The sequence below is a fragment of the Oncorhynchus masou genome, chromosome 10 (genome assembly GCF_036934945.1).
Source record: "Oncorhynchus masou masou isolate Uvic2021 chromosome 10, UVic_Omas_1.1, whole genome shotgun sequence".
NCBI classification, from domain to species: domain Eukaryota; kingdom Metazoa; phylum Chordata; class Actinopteri; order Salmoniformes; family Salmonidae; genus Oncorhynchus; species Oncorhynchus masou.
Genome location: NC_088221.1, coordinates 17,101,193 through 17,126,034, shown reverse-complemented (window position 1 = coordinate 17,126,034; position 24,842 = coordinate 17,101,193).

The window sequence follows — 24,842 nt, the reverse complement described above, 5'->3', positions numbered from 1 at the left end:
ACCATTGCCCAAGGAAAATAAAAACATTCCCAAACGTTTCAGCAGAAGTGTAAAAAACAAAACAGAAGTGTATCTGCAGTATGCCTCGACCCCTCTTTTCCTCATCTGGCGGTGAATCAGTAATGTGGGTGAGGGCTCGGTGTAGAGCAGAACCTGCCTGTGTTTTCTCCCTGGTGGGAGTTGACAGGAGTTGATTGGCAGAGATTGACAGCTTCTTTGTTTTAGTTGTGACATTTTCCTCTCCCTGGCTCATGCTGCCTGACTGTGTGGGCTTATCCCCTTGTTTGCACATTATGTTTGAGAGGCGAGAGGTTTCCTGCTGAAACGCACAGCTACATGTTCCTAGCTGCAGGCATGCCCTGCTAACTACGTATATTTGGGTGGCTGGGTTTTTCTCCCTCCGCTGCATATTTGATATAAATTACAGAACAATGCACATTCTCTCTCTCTCTCTCTCTCTGTCTTCTTCTCGCTCTCGCTCTCTTTCACACACAAACACACACAACTTGCGCACATACACAAGGCAATTAAAGTGGAGTGAGGAGAGAGGAGAAGATTGATGCTCTTCAGTTTGGGTCTGATCTTTACGGACCACGGCACTTACCACTGACCGCGGGGAGAGCAAAGAGGGGAGTCTGGTGCCATGCCCGCACGAGCACCGCTGAGCACCCAGTCAGAAACACTAAATTACAGGTCTCTCATGCCAGCAATTGGGAATACTTTACAATTTCCCCCCGAGACCAAATATGAAAGCCATAATCCACAAGGCAGAGGCAAGAAATATGAGGCTGGCATATCTTAACACTCTGGGTGCCTTTTGAGTTTTAACGTCCCTTATTATTCACAGCCTGGCCATGAAATGAACAGCCCAGTTAGGTTGGTGATGACGACAGTGTCTGGAAGAGTGGAGGCCACTCCCACCTCAAGTTGCCTTCTTTTTTTTCCTTTCCAAAATGTCTGCCTGATGATGTGGGTTTCTAATAGGGTTCTGCTGGGAATGACATTGTTCTGTTTTTGCTCAAATGAGCCACACGCGATTAGACAAAGCCGCTTGCTCCTTGGCAGGCCTAAACATGTCAAAATGAGTTATGTTTTTTCACAATTTACGCTAGTAAAGCAGCACGGTCCGACAACTGGTGCAAGCTCACCTCTCAAACCAACAGGGAAATTAGAAAGACATTTCAACTAATCAAACGTCTTAATTACGCTCCCAACATTTAATGGGTCTAGCAAACCGACGTTTCGGCACACAGTGCCACCGTCAGGGTGCAAGAACTTTGGTTGCTAGACCCATTATCTGTTTGGGAGTATAATTACAGTGTCCCCCTTTCTTTTGTTTTATAGTTTACTCTCTGTTAGTCATCACCTCGACAAAACATGTTTAGGTGTGCGTCGGCGTATGCCTTCAAACATCGCCATTCCCCCAACTTTTATTTCTTCCAGTTTTTGTTTCTCCCTTATTGTCCTAATCTAATCCCTTCCACCGATGCTGGGCCCATTCTTTTATAAGGCCTTGGCATTCTCACATAAATCCACAGCCCAGTTGAAGGATAAAAGTTAATGACCTTAGCATCTCATTTTCAGAGGCCCCTGCCTTTGGAGTCTCGCTTTTGAAAGCACCTCAGAGCTCAGTGGCACAGAACAGACGAGCATGAGCCGCTCTGCCATGGAAGGTATAATGACATCTTCTATTATAGGCCAGAATGGTTATAGGCCATAAAATCATAAGAGAGCTCGTTCTGGAGATCCTATGGACAGGAGAAAGGAGACGAGCATGTGTGGTATTTTCTCAGAAATCTGAGAAGTTTCTTTTTTTCAGTGCTCAGTTCATCTAGAGAGAACTGTAAAAAGTGCATTTTGAGAAGATAACAAAGAATACCCCTGGAACAGGATTAACTTGCATATTTCTCTTTCCTGCTTGTGAGACTTCAGATCACATTTTACCATTAGACACCAGAGCTTCTGAGACCTTGAATTGCATGCTCTTAACCCTATGACCTACTTTTTGTATGACCTATACTATGACATACTTTTTGTACATATGTAATGACATGTATTTGTAACTGAAAGGTGCAAACACAAACGCACACTACATGTTAATGTTTTTAAATGTATGTATTTTGTCTGTAATTAATTTTTTGTTTTATGTCGGACTCCGGTAAGACTTGCTGTTGCTATTGGCGTCGTCTAATGGGGATCCTAATAAAATCAAAGACACTGCTCATGACACACTCACTGCTATATCTTCTGTACAATGTGAATCTCAGTCAATCTCACGACACCAAATCTGCTGAGGTCACACGGTACTATATCCGAGCATCATGGGTAGTATATCCTCGTCCCAGAGCATGTTAGTGAGAAGCTGTGCAGAGGCTGAAATTAAATCAAGGTTTCCTCCCACCAGACCCCTGAAACCCAACCCCAGGAAGCTAAACTCCTAAACTTCTAGTCCACAGAAGGCTCTTAGCTCTGACTAGTTTGTTGGGACACAGCCAGTTTTTTAGTCATGAATCAAATTTGCACCTCACCCCTTTTGTTTCTTTTGTTCCCAGATAGCCTTGGCTGAGCTCCCAAACATAAATGGGCTAAATTGTTGCACCTTATGTGCATGTTTAGGGAAATAGGTCACTTAATGTTATAATGACCATTGGACATTGAAGATGGAAAGTTGTGGATAGTGCATTTTGATCAGGAGAAGAAGGAAGTAACACTTCTGTGACTTTCTGATTGAACGGGCAACTTCACCGTGAATACACATTTTAAATATGCCGTCCTCACTATGTGAAGTTCACATCATATACACTATCTTGACTCTCTTGACTATTCATTTGGATTCTAATGAGCTTGATGGTGTGCACACTCCTCTGTCGGCAGCCATTCCACGGTCCACCTCAGCTCTAATTGAAAAGGTGAAAACTGACAATCTTTCCTTCTATTGCGTTCATCGGGAGCACGTATCGATACGGACCGGACCACGTCTTTCAGAGTTGCGCTCTATGGCTTGGCATGGTCTTATCTGGAAAGTCCATCATTTTGTGTGCATGTGGGTAGGTACGTGTGCACGTGCATGCCAGTGTGGGGGTGCACACGCAGTTGATGAGGAGAATGGCCTGTCAGTCTCGTCTGCCCATCAGGCAGGAGTGAATCAGGGTGATAAAAGAGCCTTGCTGTAGGATGAAGGGCAGTCTGACTCGAAGTGGGCTTCACTGCCATTTACTTATTAACTCATACACCATTATAGTATCTTACACACCATCACTGCTCCCATCCAAGGAGAGCACATAGCACCGAACAGTTACCTCTTCCAAGATAGTGTCCCCATCATAATGCTCTATCTGACAGCACAGGACCAACTGAAATGACAAATAGGGAGCAATGCCAGTGGAGGCCATTAGTCATTCCTGCACCTGCCACAAATGTACACTAACACATGCCACTCTAGAACTGTTTTACTCTGCCAGGAAGTGGCGGTCAGTGCTGTTTAAGATGGGGGAGGATGACCATTTGTTTCATGATCATGGCCTTATTTCTATTACAGCATATTGGATGACTCTCATTCATATTCCGCTCACCCAGCTTTATGTAACATCAGTAGGTTTAGGTTACTACACGATACTAACATTTTCCCTATTACCCATCATGAGGTTGCTACAACTTAGCTTTTGAATGACCGTTTAAAACATAGGTGCACAGGATGAGAGAACTTCGAGTAATCAAGGTGACAGACAGTGACACATTCAATACCGCCTTGCGCACTCTTGCCTGCATCTAGCTGATCTAGGGTGTAATCAGTAGTCCAAATGTTGCGAATGAGAGTTTCTACTGGACAAATTCAGGTATGTTTATCCCCCTTTCATTCCGTTTGCTTCCGTTTAAGAAACATTTTTCAACAGAATCGACGGAATGAATACACCCCTGCTTACTTGCAAACAGTTAACTTTCATAGCAGCCACATAAAAACAAAATAATATATAGCTCGTTGTATATATAATTCCTTCTTACAACTATCTCCTCTCACCCTTTCCCTTCGCTTGTGGACTTCAGTGCACAACACAACAGCTGTCTGTGACCAGGCAAGAAAACCTTTCCAAGCCAAACTTCACATCATGACCGCTAACCTCTACACACAGCCTTCATAACTGTAACGTCATAGTCAAATAGAACTACCAGAACTATTCCGTTTGTAAACCCGCTACAATCATGCAGTACAGTGTACAGTCAGAAAGCAGTTTAGCAGTTACACCAGAGTGTTCCCGGTGGCAATAATTTATAAAACCAAAAGCTTACCTTGAAAGGGGATCCCTAGTCAGTTGTACAACTGAATGCATTCAACTGAAATGTATCTTCGACTTTTTAAGAGTTCCAGTGTTGGATAGCCGAAGTCAGTGAGCTAGCATAGCATCCCTCTCTGTTTGAGCTGGGTGTTTGAGTAGGCTGAGCTAGATAGCTGCATTTTCTAGCTAAGTGAACATTTAAAAAAAATAGAACCAAATAGCTAGCCTTCTCTCTCTTTTTTAATGTTTCACTATTTAGATTGTTATGAAATTCACTGAGGAGGGTGGTCCTTCACTTCCTCCTCCCAGAAGCCTCCACTGCTGCTCCATGAGGCAGTAAAAAACAGCAGTTGACAGCCACAGGACAATGGAGGCACATAAGCATGGTCTCTCAAGACAAACAGGCCAATATGTTAATGTCATAATGAAGGTTATGATTTACTGGAGCGGTTTTACTGACATTTTATTACTGAGATGCCAATCTTTGTAAATGTGGGTATATGATTTTGCTGCTAGATGTCTGATAGGGTACTACTGTAGGCACAGCGCAAACCTCTCTGAGATCAGATATTATTTGATTTGGGTTTCTCAATTCAAAGATGAAGGGGGCAGCCACATACCACCATCTGTTTCGTGACTTCTGGTAAAGAAAAAGTAATTACAGAATGACATCAAATCAAGTTATCATTCATGGACTTAATATCATGCAGATGCTTGTATTCAACAGCAACTTACATTCGTGCAACTCTTTCATGGACTTTTTTCACTGAAATTATAATTCTCCCAAACAAGATTTACAATAAGTGTAAATCACAAACTCGTTATACACTCTTAGAAAAAAAGGTGTTATCTAGAACCTAAAAGGGCTCTTCGGCTGTCCACAAAATGTAGGATAACCCTTAGAAGAACCTTTTTTGGTTCCAGGTAGAACCCTTTTCAATTCCATGCTAAACCCTCTGTCGAAAGCCTATATAGAAACTACTTTTACATTTTTTTTTTACCAGCTTATAATTATCATATATCTATTTTGCTACCAACAAAGTGCATTCCTTGTTTGCCCTATTATACTTCAAATATATAAACTCAACAGCACAACATTTTTCAGTTCATATGAGGAATTCAGTCAACTGAAATATATTAATTAGCCCCAAATCAATGGATTTCACATGCCTGGGAATACAGATATGCATCTGTTGGTCACAGACACCTTTAAAAAATGGGCCTCAGTATATCGTCACTGTATTTCTGTGCATTCAACTTGCTATTGATAAAATGCAAATGTGTTCATTGTCTGTAGCTTATGCCTGCCCATACCATAACCCCACCAACGCCATGAGGCACTCTGTTCACAATGCTGACATCAGTAAAACTCGCCCACAAGGCGCCATACACATGGTCTACGATTGTGAGGCCGGTTGGCCAAACTGCCAAATTCTCTAAAACAATGTTGGAGGCGGCTTATGGTAGAGAAATTAACATTAATTTATCTGGCAACAGCTCTGGTGGGCATTCCTGCAGTCAGCCTGCCAATTGCACGCTCCCTCAAAACTTGACACATTTGTGGCGTTGTGTTGTGTGACACAACTGCACATTTTAGAGTGGTCTTTTATTGTCCCCAGCACAAGGGCCACCTGTGTAATGATCACAATGTTTAATCAGCTTCTTGATATGCCACACATGTCAGGTGGATGGATTATCTTGTTAAAAAAGAAATGCTCACTAACAGGGTTGTAAACAAATTTGTGCACAAAATGTGAGAGAAATAAGATTTTTGCGCGAATGAAAAATGTTGGGGATCTTTGATTTCAGCTCATGAACATGGGACCAGCACTTTACATGTTGTGTTTATATTTTTGTTCAGTGTATAAATAGAACTATAGAATTATACACCATGAAGCTGCCAATGGAAGACAAATACATTTTTGTATACAGAGTAGGGGGACCACACACACACACACACGCACACACGCACGCACGCACACACACACACACACACACACACACACACACACACACACACACACACACACACACACACACACACACACACACACACACACACACACACACACACACACACACACACACACACACACACACACACACACACACACACACACACACACACACAGGAGGATACATAACGAGGGCACTCCTAAACCAGGCTCTTCTTCTCTGGGGTTTATTGAACCAAGACTTTGTGAAAATATGCATGTAAGTAATTACATTCCCAAGTCCTAGTGTCAGCTGCTGCTCTCTGCCGTGGCTGATGTTGGGGTGAGTGTGTGTGCCACGTGCAGCTTGCCAGTTTTAACATTTTAAGCAGCCAAACTAAAGTGTATTTGTCTTCACGTACATAGGATACAGCAGGTATACATGTTGCAGTGTAATGCCTACTTGCCAAGCTATCCTCAAACAGTGCAGTGCAAATCATAATCAAACGTAAATTCCAAAATATAACAAGTGAAAAAAGTTGTGTGTGTGTATTTATAGTAATAACAAGTAGTATGCATCGTATTAACCATATCACTAAATAGATAGACATTTGCAGTCAACAAAAAACAATTGTGTGATTGGTAAAAAAAAACATCTCCTCTCACAGTTCTGAGAACACTTTTCGCGATTAGGAGCTGACGTCTTTTTTGACGGTAGTAAGTCACTGAGACCGAGACTGCCTTTTTAGTTAGTCATCAAATACTTACTGTATGTCAATCAACCGAGGCGCCACACAAGGAAGAGCTGTCAGAACGCTCCCTACTTTCCTTCCTTCTTACTAACAACCAACACAAACAAACAGTTTTGGATTACAAAGACAGCCACTCCTAGAACGCTCCGGGAAGCGATCTAAAAGACCTCTGTTTGAGAGAATCAAACACCACATTCCTTCTCCTTCTCTCATTAAACAAATGAACCAGAAAACATTCGGAGGCAAAAGGGGATTTTTTTCTCCTCCACATTTATAGTCTCCTCCACATTTATATATATTTTCATGTCAATAAATTGGCTTTGTAGCTCACACATTGTGTTTTTACCCAAGGCGGGTTGGCTGGGAAGGTGAGGCAAAGCTTTCATTATTTACATAAGTATTCAGACCCTTTGCTATGAGACTCGAAATTGATTTTCCATTGTTCATCCTTGAGATGTTTCAACAACTTGATTGGAGTCCACCTGTAGGAAATTCAATTGATTGGACATGATTTGGAAAGGCACACACGTATATATAAGGGCCATCTGTTGACAGTGCATGTCAGAGCAAAAACCAAGCCAGACGGAAAAGGCAAATGACAGCCAAAAGGCACCTAAAGGACTCAGACCATGAGAAATAAGATTCTCTGGTCTGATGAAACCAAGATTGAACTCTTTGGCATGAATGCTAAGCGTCATGTCTGGAGGAAACCTGACACCATCCCAACGGTGAAGCATTGTGGTAGCAGCATTGTGCTGGGGGCCATGTTTTTCAGCAGCAGGACCTGTGAGACTAGACAGGATCGAGGGAAAGGTGAACGGAGCAAAGTACAGAGAGATCCTTGATGAAAACCCGCTCCAGAGCACTCCGCCCCATGTTCACGTTCCAACAGGACAACGACCCTGAGTACACAGCCTAGACAATGCAGGAGTTGCTTCAGAACAAGCCTCTGAATATCCTTGAATGGCCCAGCCAGAGCCTGGACTTGCACCCGATTGAACATCTCTGGAGAGTCCTGAAAATTGTTGTGCAGTGACACTCCCCATCCAACCTGATGTAGCTTGAGAGGATCTGCAGAGAAGAATGGGAGAAACTCCCCAAATATAGTTGTGACAAGCTTGTAGCGTCAAACCCAAGAAGACTCAAGACTGTTATCACTGCCAAATGTGTTTTAACAAAGTACTGAGTAAAGGGTCTGAATACTTATGTAAATGTAATAATTCCGTTTTTTATATAAATTACCAAACATTTCTAAAAAACTGTTTTTGCTTTGTCATTGTGGGGTATTGTGTGTAGATTGATGAGGGGGAAAAAACAATCTTAGAATAAGTCTGTAATGTAAGAAAATGTGGAAAAAGTCAAGTGGTCTGAATATTTTCTGAATGCACTGTATATAAAACTAAGCTACACTGCATTACACACTGCAATGGATAGGCTATCCCAATCATGAGACCTGGCCTGACCTGCTCTTGCTACCTAACCAATGGCTGTGGTGTGTACAGTGGTACTTCAGGAGCCGAGTCAAAGGCTTCTTCTGTAAATCGAAAACAAAATGTCCTGAAAAACGCCATGTCTGTGCGCATGGACTAGGCCTACTGATGTCCTGTTCAGTTTGAGGGAGAGCGTGAAGATAAGACCAGAGGTAAGGTTGCTAATGCAATAACTGATTTGACTAAAACAAACGATACGTTTAGTTGCTCATAATGAAGCTATTTATTTCTTGCCATCAGAAAGTATTCACATCCCTTGACTTTTTCCACATCTTGTTGTGTTACAGCCTGAATTAAACATTTCATTCATTGTGATTTTTTTGGGGGTCACTGGCCTACGCACGATACCCCATAATGTCAAAGTGGAATTATGCGTTTCAAATGTTTTATACATTAATTATTAAGGAGAAGCTGAAGTGTCTTTAGTCAATAATAGTTCTGAGAGATTAGTGCTTTTTGAGGTCGTTTCGGTTTCCATTCGATTATTAAAAAGAATCACAATTTCCAGTGGCGATCCGTCATACAGAGCTCCACATTTTTAGCAAAAAAAAACAAATATTAGTTTTCTTTTTTGGGGGGGGCTTGCCTTTTTTGTATGTTATTTTGGCATTAATACGTGTTACATCAGTTTGAAAGCAATGTAAAAAAGAATATATATCATTGAGTTAATAAAGCCACGTACAAACACGGTCTGTTTTTTGCTTTCTTGAGCAAGGCAGCTCCAAAATGCAGGTGCTTCAGACAAGCTCTGTGCTTTCTGTGGTGGTGGAGCAAGCCAGTAGAAAATATGGAGCGTTGCGCCGTGATTGGCTCAGTGTTCTGTCACTCATGGGGACTTTACATCACTGCCAAGTGTAAGAGGGGACATAGAAAATTCTAGCCCTTCGGCTGCTGCCAAATTCTAGCACTTCGGCTGCTGCCCATCCAAGAAGGCTCAAGGTCATTGGCCACAGATAAAATGACGTCAAATCACATTATATTTACAGTAGCTTTGATTGGACTGATGTCAACATCATACCTTCAAAATCTTAGCTAACAATCATCGTCTTGAATCAAGTCAACAATCTACTTTCAAATCCTTTTTTAATCCTTGCCATATGAAGAGAAATAATGCAGAGAAATTATAGATAAAATGTATCGGTGCTCATCGGCCATTGGCCATAAACATTACTCAACAAGTTGGAATTTGCAAATTCAACGAGTGGTTTGGAAGGAATCAGTGACAGTGGCTGTGTGGTCCCAAATCTGGGATAATTAAGGGTCTCTTTTCCAAGTTTAAAATGATAAACATACAACAGTGGCCATGCTGTCAATGAAGAATGATTTGTGCTGCGCTCAAAGCAGCTGTTAACTTGAAGGACCCCCGCATTATATTCCTGTTCACGTGAGCCGAGCACTACAATGGGAGTCCAAAAATGTATTGTATGCTGCTTCATAAATTATGCAATATGCCTTAGAGATGTGTATACTGTAGCTAAGAAAGTAATATTAAGTGTATGTTGTGTAGTAAGATGTTAGTAACCCATGTGCCTCACCCTAATAATTTGGTCTATTTTCCCCTCTTAATTTCACCTACTGTTCTGACTGTTGTACTGTAGCCTATAACCTGTTAAACAGAAATGGAATCATCAAATATTTTAAGAGCTTTCATTGTCTGCTTATATGCCCCCTTTATTTATCCTACGGTTCTGACTTGGTGTACAGGGAGAACACAGTAAGAACCGCCCTTGTTCTGAATTCTGGCGCTGTACATTTCAAAAGACCTAAACAAATAGTTATATTGACTAACATTACGTCTGTCCTAGCTCGCTCATTGTTTTAATCAAAGTTACAGATGGCCTCTTATCCGCTTGTCATCCTCTTATGCCATAGTTTATACATCTCAATTATCATTAGAAACCACGTTTGTTTAAGCAAGTCAGCCATATCAGCTATGTTTTTTTGAAAGGCATCAAATGAGGCTGAATGAACTATTTCGCTGATAGAATGGCTCCACTGATAGCCAGGTGTAGCAGTGATAAGATGTTGGGACTGCTGTTGGAACAGCTTTATGTAGGCCCTAACAGTTTTTGGGCACTGTTTGTCAGCGTTATAGTGCAATTAATGTAATGTATTGTATAGTGTAGTGGCTTTGCTGGCATGCATTCCACTTTTCTTTTTTTTGTCCCACCAATAATTACATGCTAAAATCGCCACTGACGGTTTCCCATTTCGGGTTCCACTTTTTTGGGGGAACATTAAATGCACTATGCATTGTGGTTTGGATACTGTAACAACACAGAACCATTTGTAAAAATAGAAGTCCCATGATGGTAATTACTCCATAATTTAATCACATTCCCACACTCCAGTTGGTTGTAGTAATTCACCGTAAAGTTAGTTGCCAACCGCCAAATAAAGTCCAAAGAAGAAAAAGAAGCATGTAGGAAGGAGGAGAGAAGATGAGAAACTAATTTGGTTTACACTTTTATCTGTGGATGAATTGTCGGAGTAGAGGACCTTATGCATTTCAGATAAAATAACAACCTAATGTTTATATCCCAGGTCAAATTAAGTAGGAACGGCAAGCTAGCTAGCTAAATTGCCATAAATGTTTAATCGACCTGTCCCCAAATTAATAGAATTGGTTCAGAGTTTGTTTTGAAATTTCAACCTGCGTGTCCTGATCACTTCTGGTGTGGGTGAACAAGATCAACTTGTGCACGATGGCGCAAGCGAAAGCACGTGCACGTCTGGTTTGGCCAGCATGTAAGCCAGCGTCCAACCAGGCCTCACAACCGTAGGCCACGTGTATGGCGTCGTGTGGGTTAGAGGTTTACTGATGTCAACGTTGTGAACAGTGTCCTATGGTAACAGTGGGGTAATGGTATGGGCAGGCATGAACTACGGACAATGAACAGAATTGCATTTTATAGGTGGCAATTTGAATGCACAGAGATGAGATCCTGAGGCTCATTCTACATCTGCCGCCATCACCTCATGTTTCAGCCTGACAATGCACGACACCATGTCACAAGGATCTGTACACAAATCCTGAAAGCTGAAAATGTCTCAGTTCCTCCATGGCCTGCATACTCACCAGACATGTCACCAATTGAGCATGTTTGGGATGCTTTGGCTCGACGTGTACAACAGCCTGTTCCAGTTCCTGTTCCCATATCCAGCAAGTTAGCACAGCCGTTGAGGTGTGGGACAACATTCCACATGCCACAATCAATGTGTGACACACTGAATGAGGCAAATGGTGGTTTTCTGATCCACGCCCCTACCTTTTTTTGAATGTATCTGTGACCAATAGTTGTTTGTCTGTATTCCCAGTCATGTGAAATCAATAGATTAGGCCTAATGAATTTATTTCAATTGACTGATTTCCATAGATGAACTGTATTTCAGGCAATCTTTGAATTACATTATATTTGATACTTTTCCCATTTTGGCAGGCATTTTCCAGCACAGACTTCAGACCACCATCATCACTAGAGGTTGCAATGCAAACACTGAGGACGTTCTACTTGTCTTTTCCATTGACAGTCAAGAATGTAGGAATGGTTGCTGTCCTCACTGAACGTCAATTTGCTGGACGGTTTTGACATCTGTTTATCATTATCCATTACACCTCATGGCACAACAAGCTAATATAGAAATACATATTTTCTTTCTTCAATCATGCTTACAACATTGTATGAAAGAATCATACAGCTAAATGTGCAAGGGGAGATAAAACCAAGGACTTACAATGAGTTCAATCACTTTATTTTTTCTCTTTGGATATTCCTCATGAAAGATATTTACATTTTGAGCAACATATTGGATTTAGTCGTACATTATTTTGGTCAAATTTAATTAACGAATGATTAAAACAACGTGAATAATAGTAGAAATATATATTTTTGTGGTATTTTGACACTTTGACTGCGTTGTTAAATTGCTTCCTGTGTGTCAGAGTGCGCTCTGGGTGGTTAGTAAATTCAGAGCGCTGTCAGATCAATTCAGAGAGTTTGGCTCTCGGAGCATACACTGGATGCTCGAAGCGCACACTGGATGCTCTGGCCATGGTGGAGGGTTGATCCGAGAATTCTGACCTCACAACGGCAGTTAAGTACCCAAGCTAACTGGCTAAAGTTGGCTAACTTGCTAACTACTTCCAGACACAAATAAGAGAACACCTGTTCATTTTACTCACCCTAGCAGAGCTGGTTAGGCTGTTTTCATGTTATCTTCACGTTAGTGACTAACTGTGGCAACAGTTTCCTTCCTTTTTTTACCAACATTTATTTACACCGGTCATATTCAGTAGGTGTTGCACATTCATAAATTCACGAGTTATTCTGCACCTGGCCCAATCAGATGAGAGTGCTCTGAAATCAGAGTAAATACCCAGAGTGAATTTACAATCACACCCTTATTTGAGACCATTATGAAATGACAGAGGGGATACAGATAGGTGGAAGAAACAGATTGAAGGGCTGGAGCTGGGAATTGAACCCTGGTGTTTGGTGGGGAGAGAGGCTACATTTATTTTATTTTTTTATTTTACCTTTATTTAACCAGGCAAGTCAGTTAAGAACAAATTCTTATTTTCAATGACGGCCTAGGAACAGTGGGTTAACTGCCTGCCTTCCGGTTACTAGTCCAACACTCTAACCAATAGGCTACCCTGCCGCACCATGTCTAAGCTTGGTGGGTTCACATTAGACCATGGGCTCTGCATGATTTGTGTTAGTCCTTTATTTTTGTCCATTTTAATTCACCCCAGAATGGTTTCTTACAGTGTGGCTGTATGGTTGAATGGGTAAAATTCCATTTTACTGCAACTCTGGTTTCTGATCTGTCTAAAGCATAGAAAACATAAAGCTGGAATTCTACCACAAATATTTTCCAATAACGTTATTTTCCAATCAATATTTAGGCTATAAACCATTTGCATTTCTAAACCATTGATTGTATGAAAACACAGTTTGTGTGTTTTGATGTTGCCTTTCACATGCACTGAAACCCGAAAAAGTGTTTTCACAACATTCTCTTAAAACACCAATTTTCAGGTTGAAGAACCACTTTGGGTGCTTCAGAGAACTTCATTTCTGTTTTAAAACAAATTCTGTGTATTAAAACACTTCCATTGGCTTTACATTCAAACACCCTCCAAACACCAGATCTCAGGTGAGGTGTACCACTTTCATGGTTTCATTACGCTAGCATGGTGTTTTGAGATGTTCGATTTTTACTGTGTATGAATTGACATTCAACATTTCAACAGGCTAATAAACAACATGCTAACTCTAAATCAGTCAGGAGAATGCCAGGTAGCCTAAAAAGGAATGACAATATATTTATTTAGTCTATATTATGATTATTTCAAGGCTATATGTAGCCTGCCATTTCAGAAATAAATTGTGATGCATTTGTGACAGCTACAGGCTGGCAGGAGTGCTCAGCATTTCAACAACACGTCCTCTACATTTCACATTTAGACTGTATACAATTCAATTTAAGAAAAGTATTACTTAGAATTAAATAATAATGAAACGAAAAAAAGCCTTATTGTGATCATTCTACACTACCATTGAATTCACTTTTAGAAACACGAGTTTGACCAGTTTGGAGGATCATGGAGTGAGCTATGCGAGCCTAGTTTGTAAATTTAGCCTAACAGATGCTCTTATATTCCCATGCTCTAATCACAGTCAACACAAATCTATTTTGTAACAACAATATCATGGAATGAAATAGAATAAATTAGAAAATGATAGTTTTCCAAATGAAAAGCAGATCCAAGTGCATATACACCTACCTGATGATGTGAGGCTGGAGTGTTAACATTTCTTCTTTCTCTCAAATTCATTGATGATCAGACACTTCAGTTGTAACTGCTTCTGTTGCGGTACATTTTTACTTTAACACATTTCCAAATTCATACTTAAAACATTGTATGAAATATTCTGGGCCACCAGTGAGCTTGGCTCAGGAAATTTTATAATTTATATTTTATTTTATTCTATGTTTTATTATTTATATTTTATACAATGTTTCAAGTGGAGTTTCTGGTCGACCCTGTTGATACAATGTTTCAAGTTCGTCGCAGACAGGCCATGATTAATGTTATTTATAAGATATTTATATTTATCAGGATATTTTCTGCCTGCAGGCTGCAATGTTTTTATGTGTTGGCTTCATGTAGGCTATTTTAATATAGTTGGCAATGGCAATAAAAGTTACTTTTAGATTTGTATAATTTAGATTTAGATAGGATGTGGATTAACCACATGATTTTGATATACAAAGAAAATACTGTTATAAATTAAATGTAATTATTCCACTAAAATGTGCATATTAAAATCATAACTGGCACACAGATTGGTAGAAATGGTAAAATAAATTGGCACGCCAAATGAAAAAGGTTGTCTGAAGTTGCCGGTAATAGACTATACCAGCAATCAGCTGCTATACCAGCGATCAGCTGGTATATTACCGGCAACTTCAGGAGCTTACCGGCAGAATGCGAAAAGTCCAACAGCAGCGGGAGAAAGAGGGTCGGGAACAGGTTTTTTCCTCCTAGATAGGCTATCTTGATCTCTGGCTCCCTCTTGAGTCATTTGTGAGTCTTAATGATTTAATCAAACAGCATGCTTAAAGCATCAGACAAGTTCAGAACATATAGTGGATTTTATTAAAACACATAGGGTGTGTCTATATATATGGAAAAATACATGTTTAAAATGTAAACCAATCAAATGGTCGAAAGAAAATACTCTTGGTTGACCAAAGATAATTTTTTTGTTGGTTACAGAACTAGTAGAAATGCAGGATATGAGCTTCAGATGCCCAAAACAATTCTGAGGGAGGACCCCGAGAACGAAGCTTTTTTTTTTCACGTGTTCAGGGACGTTTGGGCAAAAAAAAACATTTTACTGAAGGGAGGGACATCCATTTTTATTTCAGAGGTCAAATTTTCTCCAGCTTTCCCTCATTATAAATAACAGTCATTATCATGTTTTTTATCATGTAATACATGATTAAATGGCTTTGCATCCTCAAACCTGATTTTGTCAGGTTGTTCCGTTGCTGCCTTGCAGCTTATTTGTCTGCATTCCTTGATTGGGGCATTGCATCCCTCATATCTGGCTGTGGAAATGAAGGGATTGTTAAATATGGTGATTACACTAGCTGGTGTCATGATAAATGACTCTTCTAAGCCTGTTCTGACACACACACACACACACACACACACACACACACACACACACACACACACACACACACACACACACACACACACACACACACACACACACACACACACACACACACACACACACACACACACACACACACACACAGAGACTAGTGTCCAGGTGTTGTAAAAACACATCCCCTTCTGTTGGGATCGTTTTGCCGCACCTGGTTTAAACAACTCTCACTGGACTCACTGTCATGTTAAAACGAAAAATACATGATCGTTAAAGTCATTGACAAAGACAGGTACCATCATTCCACTCTGTGCTGTAAAGAATGCCACTTATTGTTCCTCAGGAGATTATCTTCCTTTAGGTAAGAAAAACATGAAATGCACATGTGAACACATGATCTCGTGTGATCTCATCAAATCAAATATTTGCAGATGTTATCGCAGTTGCAGCAAAATGCTTATGTTTCTAGCTCCACCAGTCCAGTGATACCATGCAATACATTTTTTTAAATATCTTGTGATCACATGTGATTTAATGTGCAGTTAACGTGGTGATAAAAGAAGTAACATGTGACAACATGTGAGAACCTGGTGTGACGACATGGGGAAGCTAAATTGCCAATTGTGATACCATGACACTGCGACCACATTTGGGACTCTACCTGTAATGGGATTATGAACTCATAACCACTTGGTTGCTAGCAACCTGAAATATTTTTAGGGCGTGGTCAAATATATGTTTATTTGTGCCAACCGTCAGTAGAAGCGTTGTAGCAGTTTAAGTGTTTGACGGTTATGCAAATTCAAGTAGAGCATAAATCAACATGTGAAATATGTTGCAGTAAGATTGGATTTTTAGCATTTATAGCAATGGTTATCAACTGTACTGCAGGGATGGAACGTAAGTCGCAGAAAATTGAGGTTGTGGTGGCAGCTGCAGAGATTATTTGGGTGTGGGAGACTTGACATCAGAAGAGTTACAGGGTGTGTTAAGTGGTGGTGTCCCATCCTTTCAGGCTGTTGATGGTTAATACATTTAAATAGTGGAGTAGGGAGTTTTATTTGCTTTTTTATAATTCATTTTGTGAGTGTAGTGTTAGATGATAGGGTATTTGTTTATTTACATATATTTTTTAAAGCAAAGTATAACGGAGTTATTCTACAGTCTAGTAGGTGGCGGTAATGCAACATTTATTGGAAGCTAACTGCCGTTAAACCTCATCAAAGAAGAATAAGATGCAAGTAGAGCACTTCCTTTATTAACACTGTCAGTTCCTAATAGCTCACAGTCTCAATGGCACAATTAGACCAAACTCATCCAAACATATAAATTCATCCAAATATATATTATACATTGTTCCAACATTTTGTAGTGTTTAAGATTGAGTTTAGAAATGATGAAGTTACAGTCTTGTCCAATCGCTGCAACTCCCGTATGAACTCGGGAGTGGCGAAGTTCGAGAGCAATGCGTCCACCAAAACACGACCCCGCCAAACCACACTGCTTCTTGATACACTGCTCGCTTAACACGGGAACCAATTGTGCGCCGCCTCATGGGTCCCTCAGTTGGCTGCGATTGAACTCAGATCTGTAATGACACCTCCAGCACTGCGATGCAGTGCCTTAGACCTCTGCGCCACTTGGTTCTATGAACCAACTCTGATTTTTGAAGGGTAGGATTAAGTTTAGGCATGAACTCCAAAGTAAGGGTTAAGGTTTGGGATAGGATTAAAACTAAAACTATCAAAATCAACAGCGCTCACTGTTGCCCCTAGTGGCTGTTTTCTACATCATCCCCCAACATACTCAGACATGGATGGATGTCAAATTCTGATTTGTATCACAGGTGAACTGGCTGGTTTATTTAGCAGACTTTGTAAGATAAAGTGTCAGTAATGAGCTGCACTGTGAAGAGGTCATTGTGCCTCTTCCAGTAACTAAATGGCCTCTTGTTGCCAGAAGTTGCTGTGAATTTGTAATTTCTTAACTGTAAACTACTTGTCAGGGAGTTATTGTAAAAGTCATAATAACCTACTGAAAAAACCTACAAGACTGTCACCTGTAACCTACAGGACACTTGCTGCCACTAGCAATCATGTCACTAAACTACTGTGGCTTCACTGACTCTTCTGTTGACAACATGTGCTTCACTTGATGATTGGCAGCATACTGTAACAGTGGCAGCCTATCAGAAGATTGCAGGCGTGACTTATTCAAGGTGTTGCTTTCAGGTAGCTCTTTTTTGTGTCTCTCATGGAGGGAATGTCATTCCACTTATTGTGCTTTTTTAATAAACATTACACTTGTACACTGTCAGTTCTGCAATCTTACTTAAGGCTGATGTAAATGCATGTTATACCAAATAACCATCATATATTTCATTTATAGCTACTGTAGTCAACATGTAATTTTAATATGCTCTTCTGTACCAGACCACCAGGACAGTCAATGTGATGGATTAGCTACAGTAAGTTTCAGTGGATTTTACAATAACCCACTTGTAACTAGTTGACAGTCATTGAAAATTAAACATTAACTTCCTGTGAACCAGCTGCCATTATGCTACTCGAAAAACGCACAGTACCCTTTCAACAGAGCAGCTCTTGAGTGTCACAAGTTATTTCAATGAGTGCAGAAATTACAATGCAGAAAGAGAAGCTTGCGCTTTATCAACATAACAATAAAAACACTTAAAGCGGTACAACATTTCCACCGACCATTGGCACAAATACAACATTATACCGTGTCCCCAAAAATGCTAATGAGCCTCCGACAGGACTTTGCCTGCCCTCATCTACATTTAAAATTGCAGTAATGATTGTGTTGAATTCATATCTAATTTAACTCATTTCTGTGTTCTATTAATGTGCTGTTCTATAAACAAATTTCTGTCTTCGGTGAATGTTTCTGACTGTACAAATCCTCACTATCAGTAGCTGCAATTTGGCCTTGTTTTGTTTTGAGAACGAAAGAAAGATATCTCAGTTTCAAGGTCTCAGCTTAGAGAGAAGAAGCCTCGTGAGTTAAAGGTCACATGAATGAAACAAAACAGTAATGATTTATTAATTATGCTAAATCATGCAAATATAACTTGTCGGTGTATAGCCGTATATAAGAGAACTGCTGGGACTGCCCAGGGAGAGGTCCTGGTTGACGTGTAGTATGGTGCATTGAGTTGGTTGGAACCTCTCCTGTGTGCTGACAATAAACAATGATTCATTTATGATTGACTTCGAGTGACCCTGTGTAAGAATTTCCACGACAGTTGCATTCATATCCAAGTGGAAATGTATCACACATGACTGGGAAAAATCCACTTGAACAGCCATCTAACTTTAATTACTAGTGGGAAATACGTCTCTCATCCCTGATCTCAGACTCATCCCACATGCTGACATTGATGTTACTGTACCAACTAAGGAAATAACCTCAATAACACCATTTTTAAATGCAGTTAAATGTAACAACAAAACAGTATTTATAAAAAGCAATCTATTGAAAGTTTTTTAACGGTACTTTTAGTTTATGGTTGACACAGCTGGTTTGGCCATTAGCCAATTGGCTAATGGCCAACAACGATTTCAAAGCATGTGAATGCATCCAACTGGTATTTATGACCTCACAACTGGCAAATTCCTGCCTCCCACATGGTTACGAATGCAGCTTCATATTGAATATATTGGATAGAAAAATGTACCATTATACTAGATTATCAATGTGAGTTACTGTATACCTCAGAAGTTACCTTGTGCATACCTTTTTGTACTCTAGGGAACAACACTGTACTGTAAACATGCCCTTAATTATTAGAGTGAGTGGATATATGTTCTTGGTAACAAATAACCATTTGGGGGCACTGCTGAGACATTATTGCACTCCAGGCCAAAAGGTTGCAAGTTCAAATCCCAGAGCATTTATGCACACTTAGGGCTAGATTTGATCAGTTCACGCCAGAAGACACCCGCATAGCAGTTGTGTCGGAGGTGGAACTGGTTAGAGCTGTCAAATCCAGAAGTCTGCTGGCATTATACCTGAGAAGGAAATTGCCATTGGCTGCATGGAGGACGGGGTCATTGTAATGGCTGGAATGGAACGATATCAAACAAATGGAAACCATGCTAGCTTGATGCTTGCTTGACTCGATGCTTGACTTCCTAATATTCTGTTCCAGCCATTACAATGAGCCTGTCTTTCTATAGCTCCTCCCACCAGCCCACACTGTCATGGAGCTGCAATAAGAGAAATCCAGCGGAGCTTTGTTTACAAGTTGAAACACTGGAACGTGATATGTCATTTACACCTCGATTAGGCTGATAGAAATCCTCATTATTCCATTCCATGATTTTCAATTTGCTTGTCATTATTTCTATAGAGCTTGCACTTTTTTGCTCTGAACTTCTAACGTGAGTCGGACGAGCGCATCTTCGTGACAATCAACACATGAGCAGTTGCTCACCGATTTGGCGGCTCCAACACTGTTACGCCTCTGACACCGTCGAAAACACCAGCGATGAGGGTGTCGGCTATTGTGTGTTTATGCTTGATCTCATTGAGTCTAGGCCTTAGTGTCAAGTGTCCCAAAGCACTGCTACTTTTCACTTGGTGTCAGATAATCACACAGTTATAGACTTGATTCCAGGTAGCTTTTAGCAAAGTGCAGACATGTGTTCTTGCCAATGAATCTTTGGCTGATCTCTGTCATGGGTGCAGACATGGTGGAGAAATGGGACATTCAGGTCGGGACTTCAAATCCCAAGTATGGTTGTGTCTGAAGTGTGCTAGCCAATGTTGAGGTCAATTCCATTGAAACACTTCAAAAGTGCAATTCCATGTGTTATCGCTATTCAGATAAATTATGACCACACCTGGGCTTGGAACTCACAATTGTGCACCTCAAAATGTATAGCATTTCTCCAAACATTCATTACCTACAGTAGAACATCTTCACGCTTATCAACAGAGTGCCATCTGCACTGCAATTTTAGTCAGTTACTAGTCAAGTTATCAGTTATTCTGAATATTCTCTCGTCATTGATTTCATTGACCTATTTCAGCAATTTGAGGGTTTTCTGAGTAGTTGTCTAATGTTTGTGGGGGATGGTATTCTGTTTAAATGTTACACCTGAATCACTATAATTGTTTTTCTTGAGTGTATTTTTTTAGCAAAGCTCAGCATGACTTTGATGTCCAAAGTGTAGGAATACAGTTGAAATCTGTTACAGACAAAGACATGGAGGCGTAGCAGGATGATTGGAATGCTGTGAATCAAGAGGTTGTGAGTTCAAATCCCACTGAAGTTATCAAATTTTGTCCCGTAAGATTTAATACATTTTAAACTCGGGTCAAGAAACCAAGCTTTTTTTTCTAACATGTTCCAGGACTTTTTACGACACACTTCCTGCGATTTGAATATCAACAGTGAGAAAGTGTTTATTTTGTGCAGTACCAGAGAGAAAGGGAGAGAGGGTTGGATCTTCCCTGCCTCTGCCCACCTCTTGCGTCACCCGTGATTGGCCTCTGGCTCATCAAGAGGCCTGTACGTCAAAAGGCAACAACAGTGATAGGCCCAATCTGTTTGTAGCTGGTCAGGAACAGTGATATACTGCCAGTCGTACTGTCGGATTGTCGGTTGAAGTGATGAATGGGGGAGGGGGAAGGGTAGAGGGGAGAGTAGAGGGGTTAGGGAAACAGAAGGGGGAGAGGAAGACTGGCACAATGGTCGGGGGTGAATCTGGTGACAGCGAGTACAAACCACACCCTCATACTGACAATGGACCATGTCCGCTGTGCTTGTTCAATCCAAAACACACCACTCAGGCCAGGGTAGGCTGGAGCTTTTATTTACTAACAGGAAAATGACCTAGAGTGACCAAGATAGTGTTCTGGATGAAACTGAGTAGAAAAAGGACAAAATGAATAGAGTCAGACATTTGTCCTGATGACGAAAACTGAAATGGGAAAACTCTAGGGCCTAGGCTACTTTAGGCTACGTTAGGTCGGTGAGGTCATCTGGTAAAAAAGTTATACTACAAACATTAGAATATCTCATTGCAAGTTGAGTACTGTATCTGCAGTAGAAACAGTCTTATGTTATGACTTTTGGGTGTAAAATAAAAAAGAGCCTGAAATGAATGCAGCACCAACAGAAAGGGTTCACTCTGCCGGGAGATTCCAGATCGCATGAGCACTTCTCGTTTTCCATGCATAACGTATTAGCACAGACTTCACATACAGTACCGTGCCTGCCACTCTCCTCTTCTTCTCTCTCTATCACTCTCTCTCCCCCCCCCCCAAAAAAAAAGATGCCTAACAGAACCAAAATAAACTCAAATAAAGTAATACGCTGCAAACCAGGGAAAATACTTAGACCTGCCGAGGAGCACCACGCTCCACAGAGCCGATCTAATGTAAACTAAATGAATTTACCTCGCCACTACTGACTGTATCGTCTGCACCCTCCTTGTTTAGCCTCACATGTATTTATTTACTTAAGCCTGTGAGATTGTAAGTGAGGTAGCACCAGACAGGTAGACTACAGTGAACACCATTTGGAAACGAAAGGAAGAAAAAGAGAAAGAGAAAGTGACATCCATGCTAATCAGTTGTAGCTCCTGGGAATAAGAGATGAGCTGTATATGTCACCAGATGCTTCATAGAGGAGAGAGAGCTCTCAGGGTCTTAGGTTGTGCTGCTATCGCAAATGGCAAGGGTCCACAGGAATAGAGCGACGTGAAGGGAACTTGAATCACTGGAGGTATTAATGCTGTCTGGGTTTATGTAAAGGCGTCTCCTCTAAAGGTCAGTCCTTCCACTTCACTTTACAGTACATTGAAACTCACTTGAAGTGTTTAGTGAAGCCTGCACAACAGTATGGTGCCCACAACACTTCTACAGTGTGGCAATTGAAAGTGTACATTGAAGTCAGCCATGTTATAATGTTCTCGCAATGTTATTCTAAATGCTGATATTAGCTGTGACATTTCATTTTTGGGCCACTTGTTTTAAGTTACTGATAAATGTGTTTTCCAGCAGGGGTTGGAACAGGTCCAGGGAACAGAACCCAAACCCGGAAAATAACAACATTTTCTGAGGAATGGAGACAGAACCGGAAATGAAAGCGATCTCTAGTGTTCTGGATTTTCAAATCTTGAGAACCGGTTATTACTGTTATTTTTTTGTTCCAAAGATATTCCCAATGTCTAATATATAATTCTGTAATTCACTTAAGTTATGATGCTGGTAATAGCCTTAACACAGTCCAATTCACGTCATGTCATGATGTTCAGCACTTCAATCCAAGCCCCCTCCATGTCCAGCCTTCTGTCTCACTCTCTCCCCACCCAGGAAAATTCAGACCTGCACTTATCTGACCAAACAAACATAGAAATAAATCTTATACCCTTATATCTTATACCCATTCCATAGCAAGCTGAGTAAATGAATGAGCTAAAGTTGAATACTATGTTAATTTCGAGGGTAAAAGAACGTACAAAAAGGAACTATAAGAACCATTCTTAATGCGTTATTTATTTCAAAACAAAGACTAGTCTACTACTTGAAAGATTAGCCATTCAAATATGAAAAGTTTGTCCGCTTCTAGCACCTGTCCTGAACGTGTTACCTCATGCTTTTCACAGGTTTTAATGTGTTTCACCTTGGAAATATTTCTCCAATGACTTTGCCTTCACCTTTACACCCGTCTAATTTCAATTGTAAAGCTGAAGCACAAACACAGCCAGACCAAGGTGTTAATGAAACACTTCCACATTCATCATGGCTCCTTATGCTCACCCTTATTTTAGTTTACTCTTTCATTTTGGCCTTCTGTGCAGTCTGCACCTGCATAGCATGTTTTGTTTACTATTGTTATTGGTTGGGTGAAGGAGAAAAAAATACATACATTAGTTATGTTGTTGGTTTCATTCATATAAATCAAAACAGGATGTTGTCTACCCGGTTACCTTCTACCCTCTGGCCATCCAAAGAAGACATGGAGAAGGACAAATGAGGAAGACACAAAGAAGGTCGGAACCACCTACTGAGGTCAACAAAACCACCCAGAACAAAGTCTGTTGGAAATGCATCGCTGAAGCCTTCTGCTCCACGATGAGCTGAACGTCAACAAGTCAAGACTACCCTCTGTCCCATGGTAATACAGTATACCGTATAACCATACGTTCTCAATACTCCAACCATGTTAGCAGTACAAGTCCGTTAAAGTGTCATAAGACCGAAGGGAATGTCACGAGACTAAAGACACGTGTTTACTTCAGCACATTGTACCATGTTGTGTCACGTGTAGCCCTGGACTAGCATAGCCTACATACTGTTCATTCAGTTGGCTGACTACCAAAGGTTATGAGAGCAAAGAACAATTCAGCTCGTGAGTCTCCACCTTTCCCACAGTAGCATGTTTTTGGTGTTGAGTTTTTCCTCCGGGCGATATTCAGAACATTTGTTGAAGACAGAGACTTACTAATGTGCAACACTACATCCTTTGGCTGCGTAGTGTCTGTTTTGAGGTATTCTCGGTGATTGTGGTTTGTGAGTTGGATTACTCCACACCAAAAAAAATCAGTCATGCTATTACAAGTCAAAGCTGTCTACATCTTGTCTCTGTGTTTTTGGGTTCTTTACGTGCAGTAGTTATGCTGGAGTTGTTTTAAAAAAAAAAACTCAATATGACTGTACGAGCTGTATTGGGTCTGTGTTTGTTTTGGAGTGCATTGTACATACCTTTGCAGTGAGCGGTGTACATTAAGGGGACTTAGGTTGTGATGAGAAAGTGCTTTGCATGGGTGATATGTCAGGTTAAATTAGAGGGGAGAAGTAGCAGCTCTGTCAAGACAGGTTTATCTAGCCACTCTCCTCCATGTCATTTGCATGATGTTACCACAAACCTTGACCGTACGTCAAGCATCGGAGCCAACGCTGGTCCATAAAACAAATACACAGGTGCCAGATATAACAAACGTAACTAACCATTTGAAGACGTGCGAGTTTCACAGTCTAGTTTCAAAGTCCTGTTTCATGGTCTAGACGGGGGACAAGCGCTTTTTTTTAAGCAACTAGAGGGAAGCATTGAGAGCTAACTTTTGTGAAGCCGTACACGTCTTTGCCTTTTAAGTCGATCAATTACGAAGAATGAAGAAAGAATCTGTGTCTGAAGGGAAACAGCAGGCTTCTCATTAATTCATTACCTTAA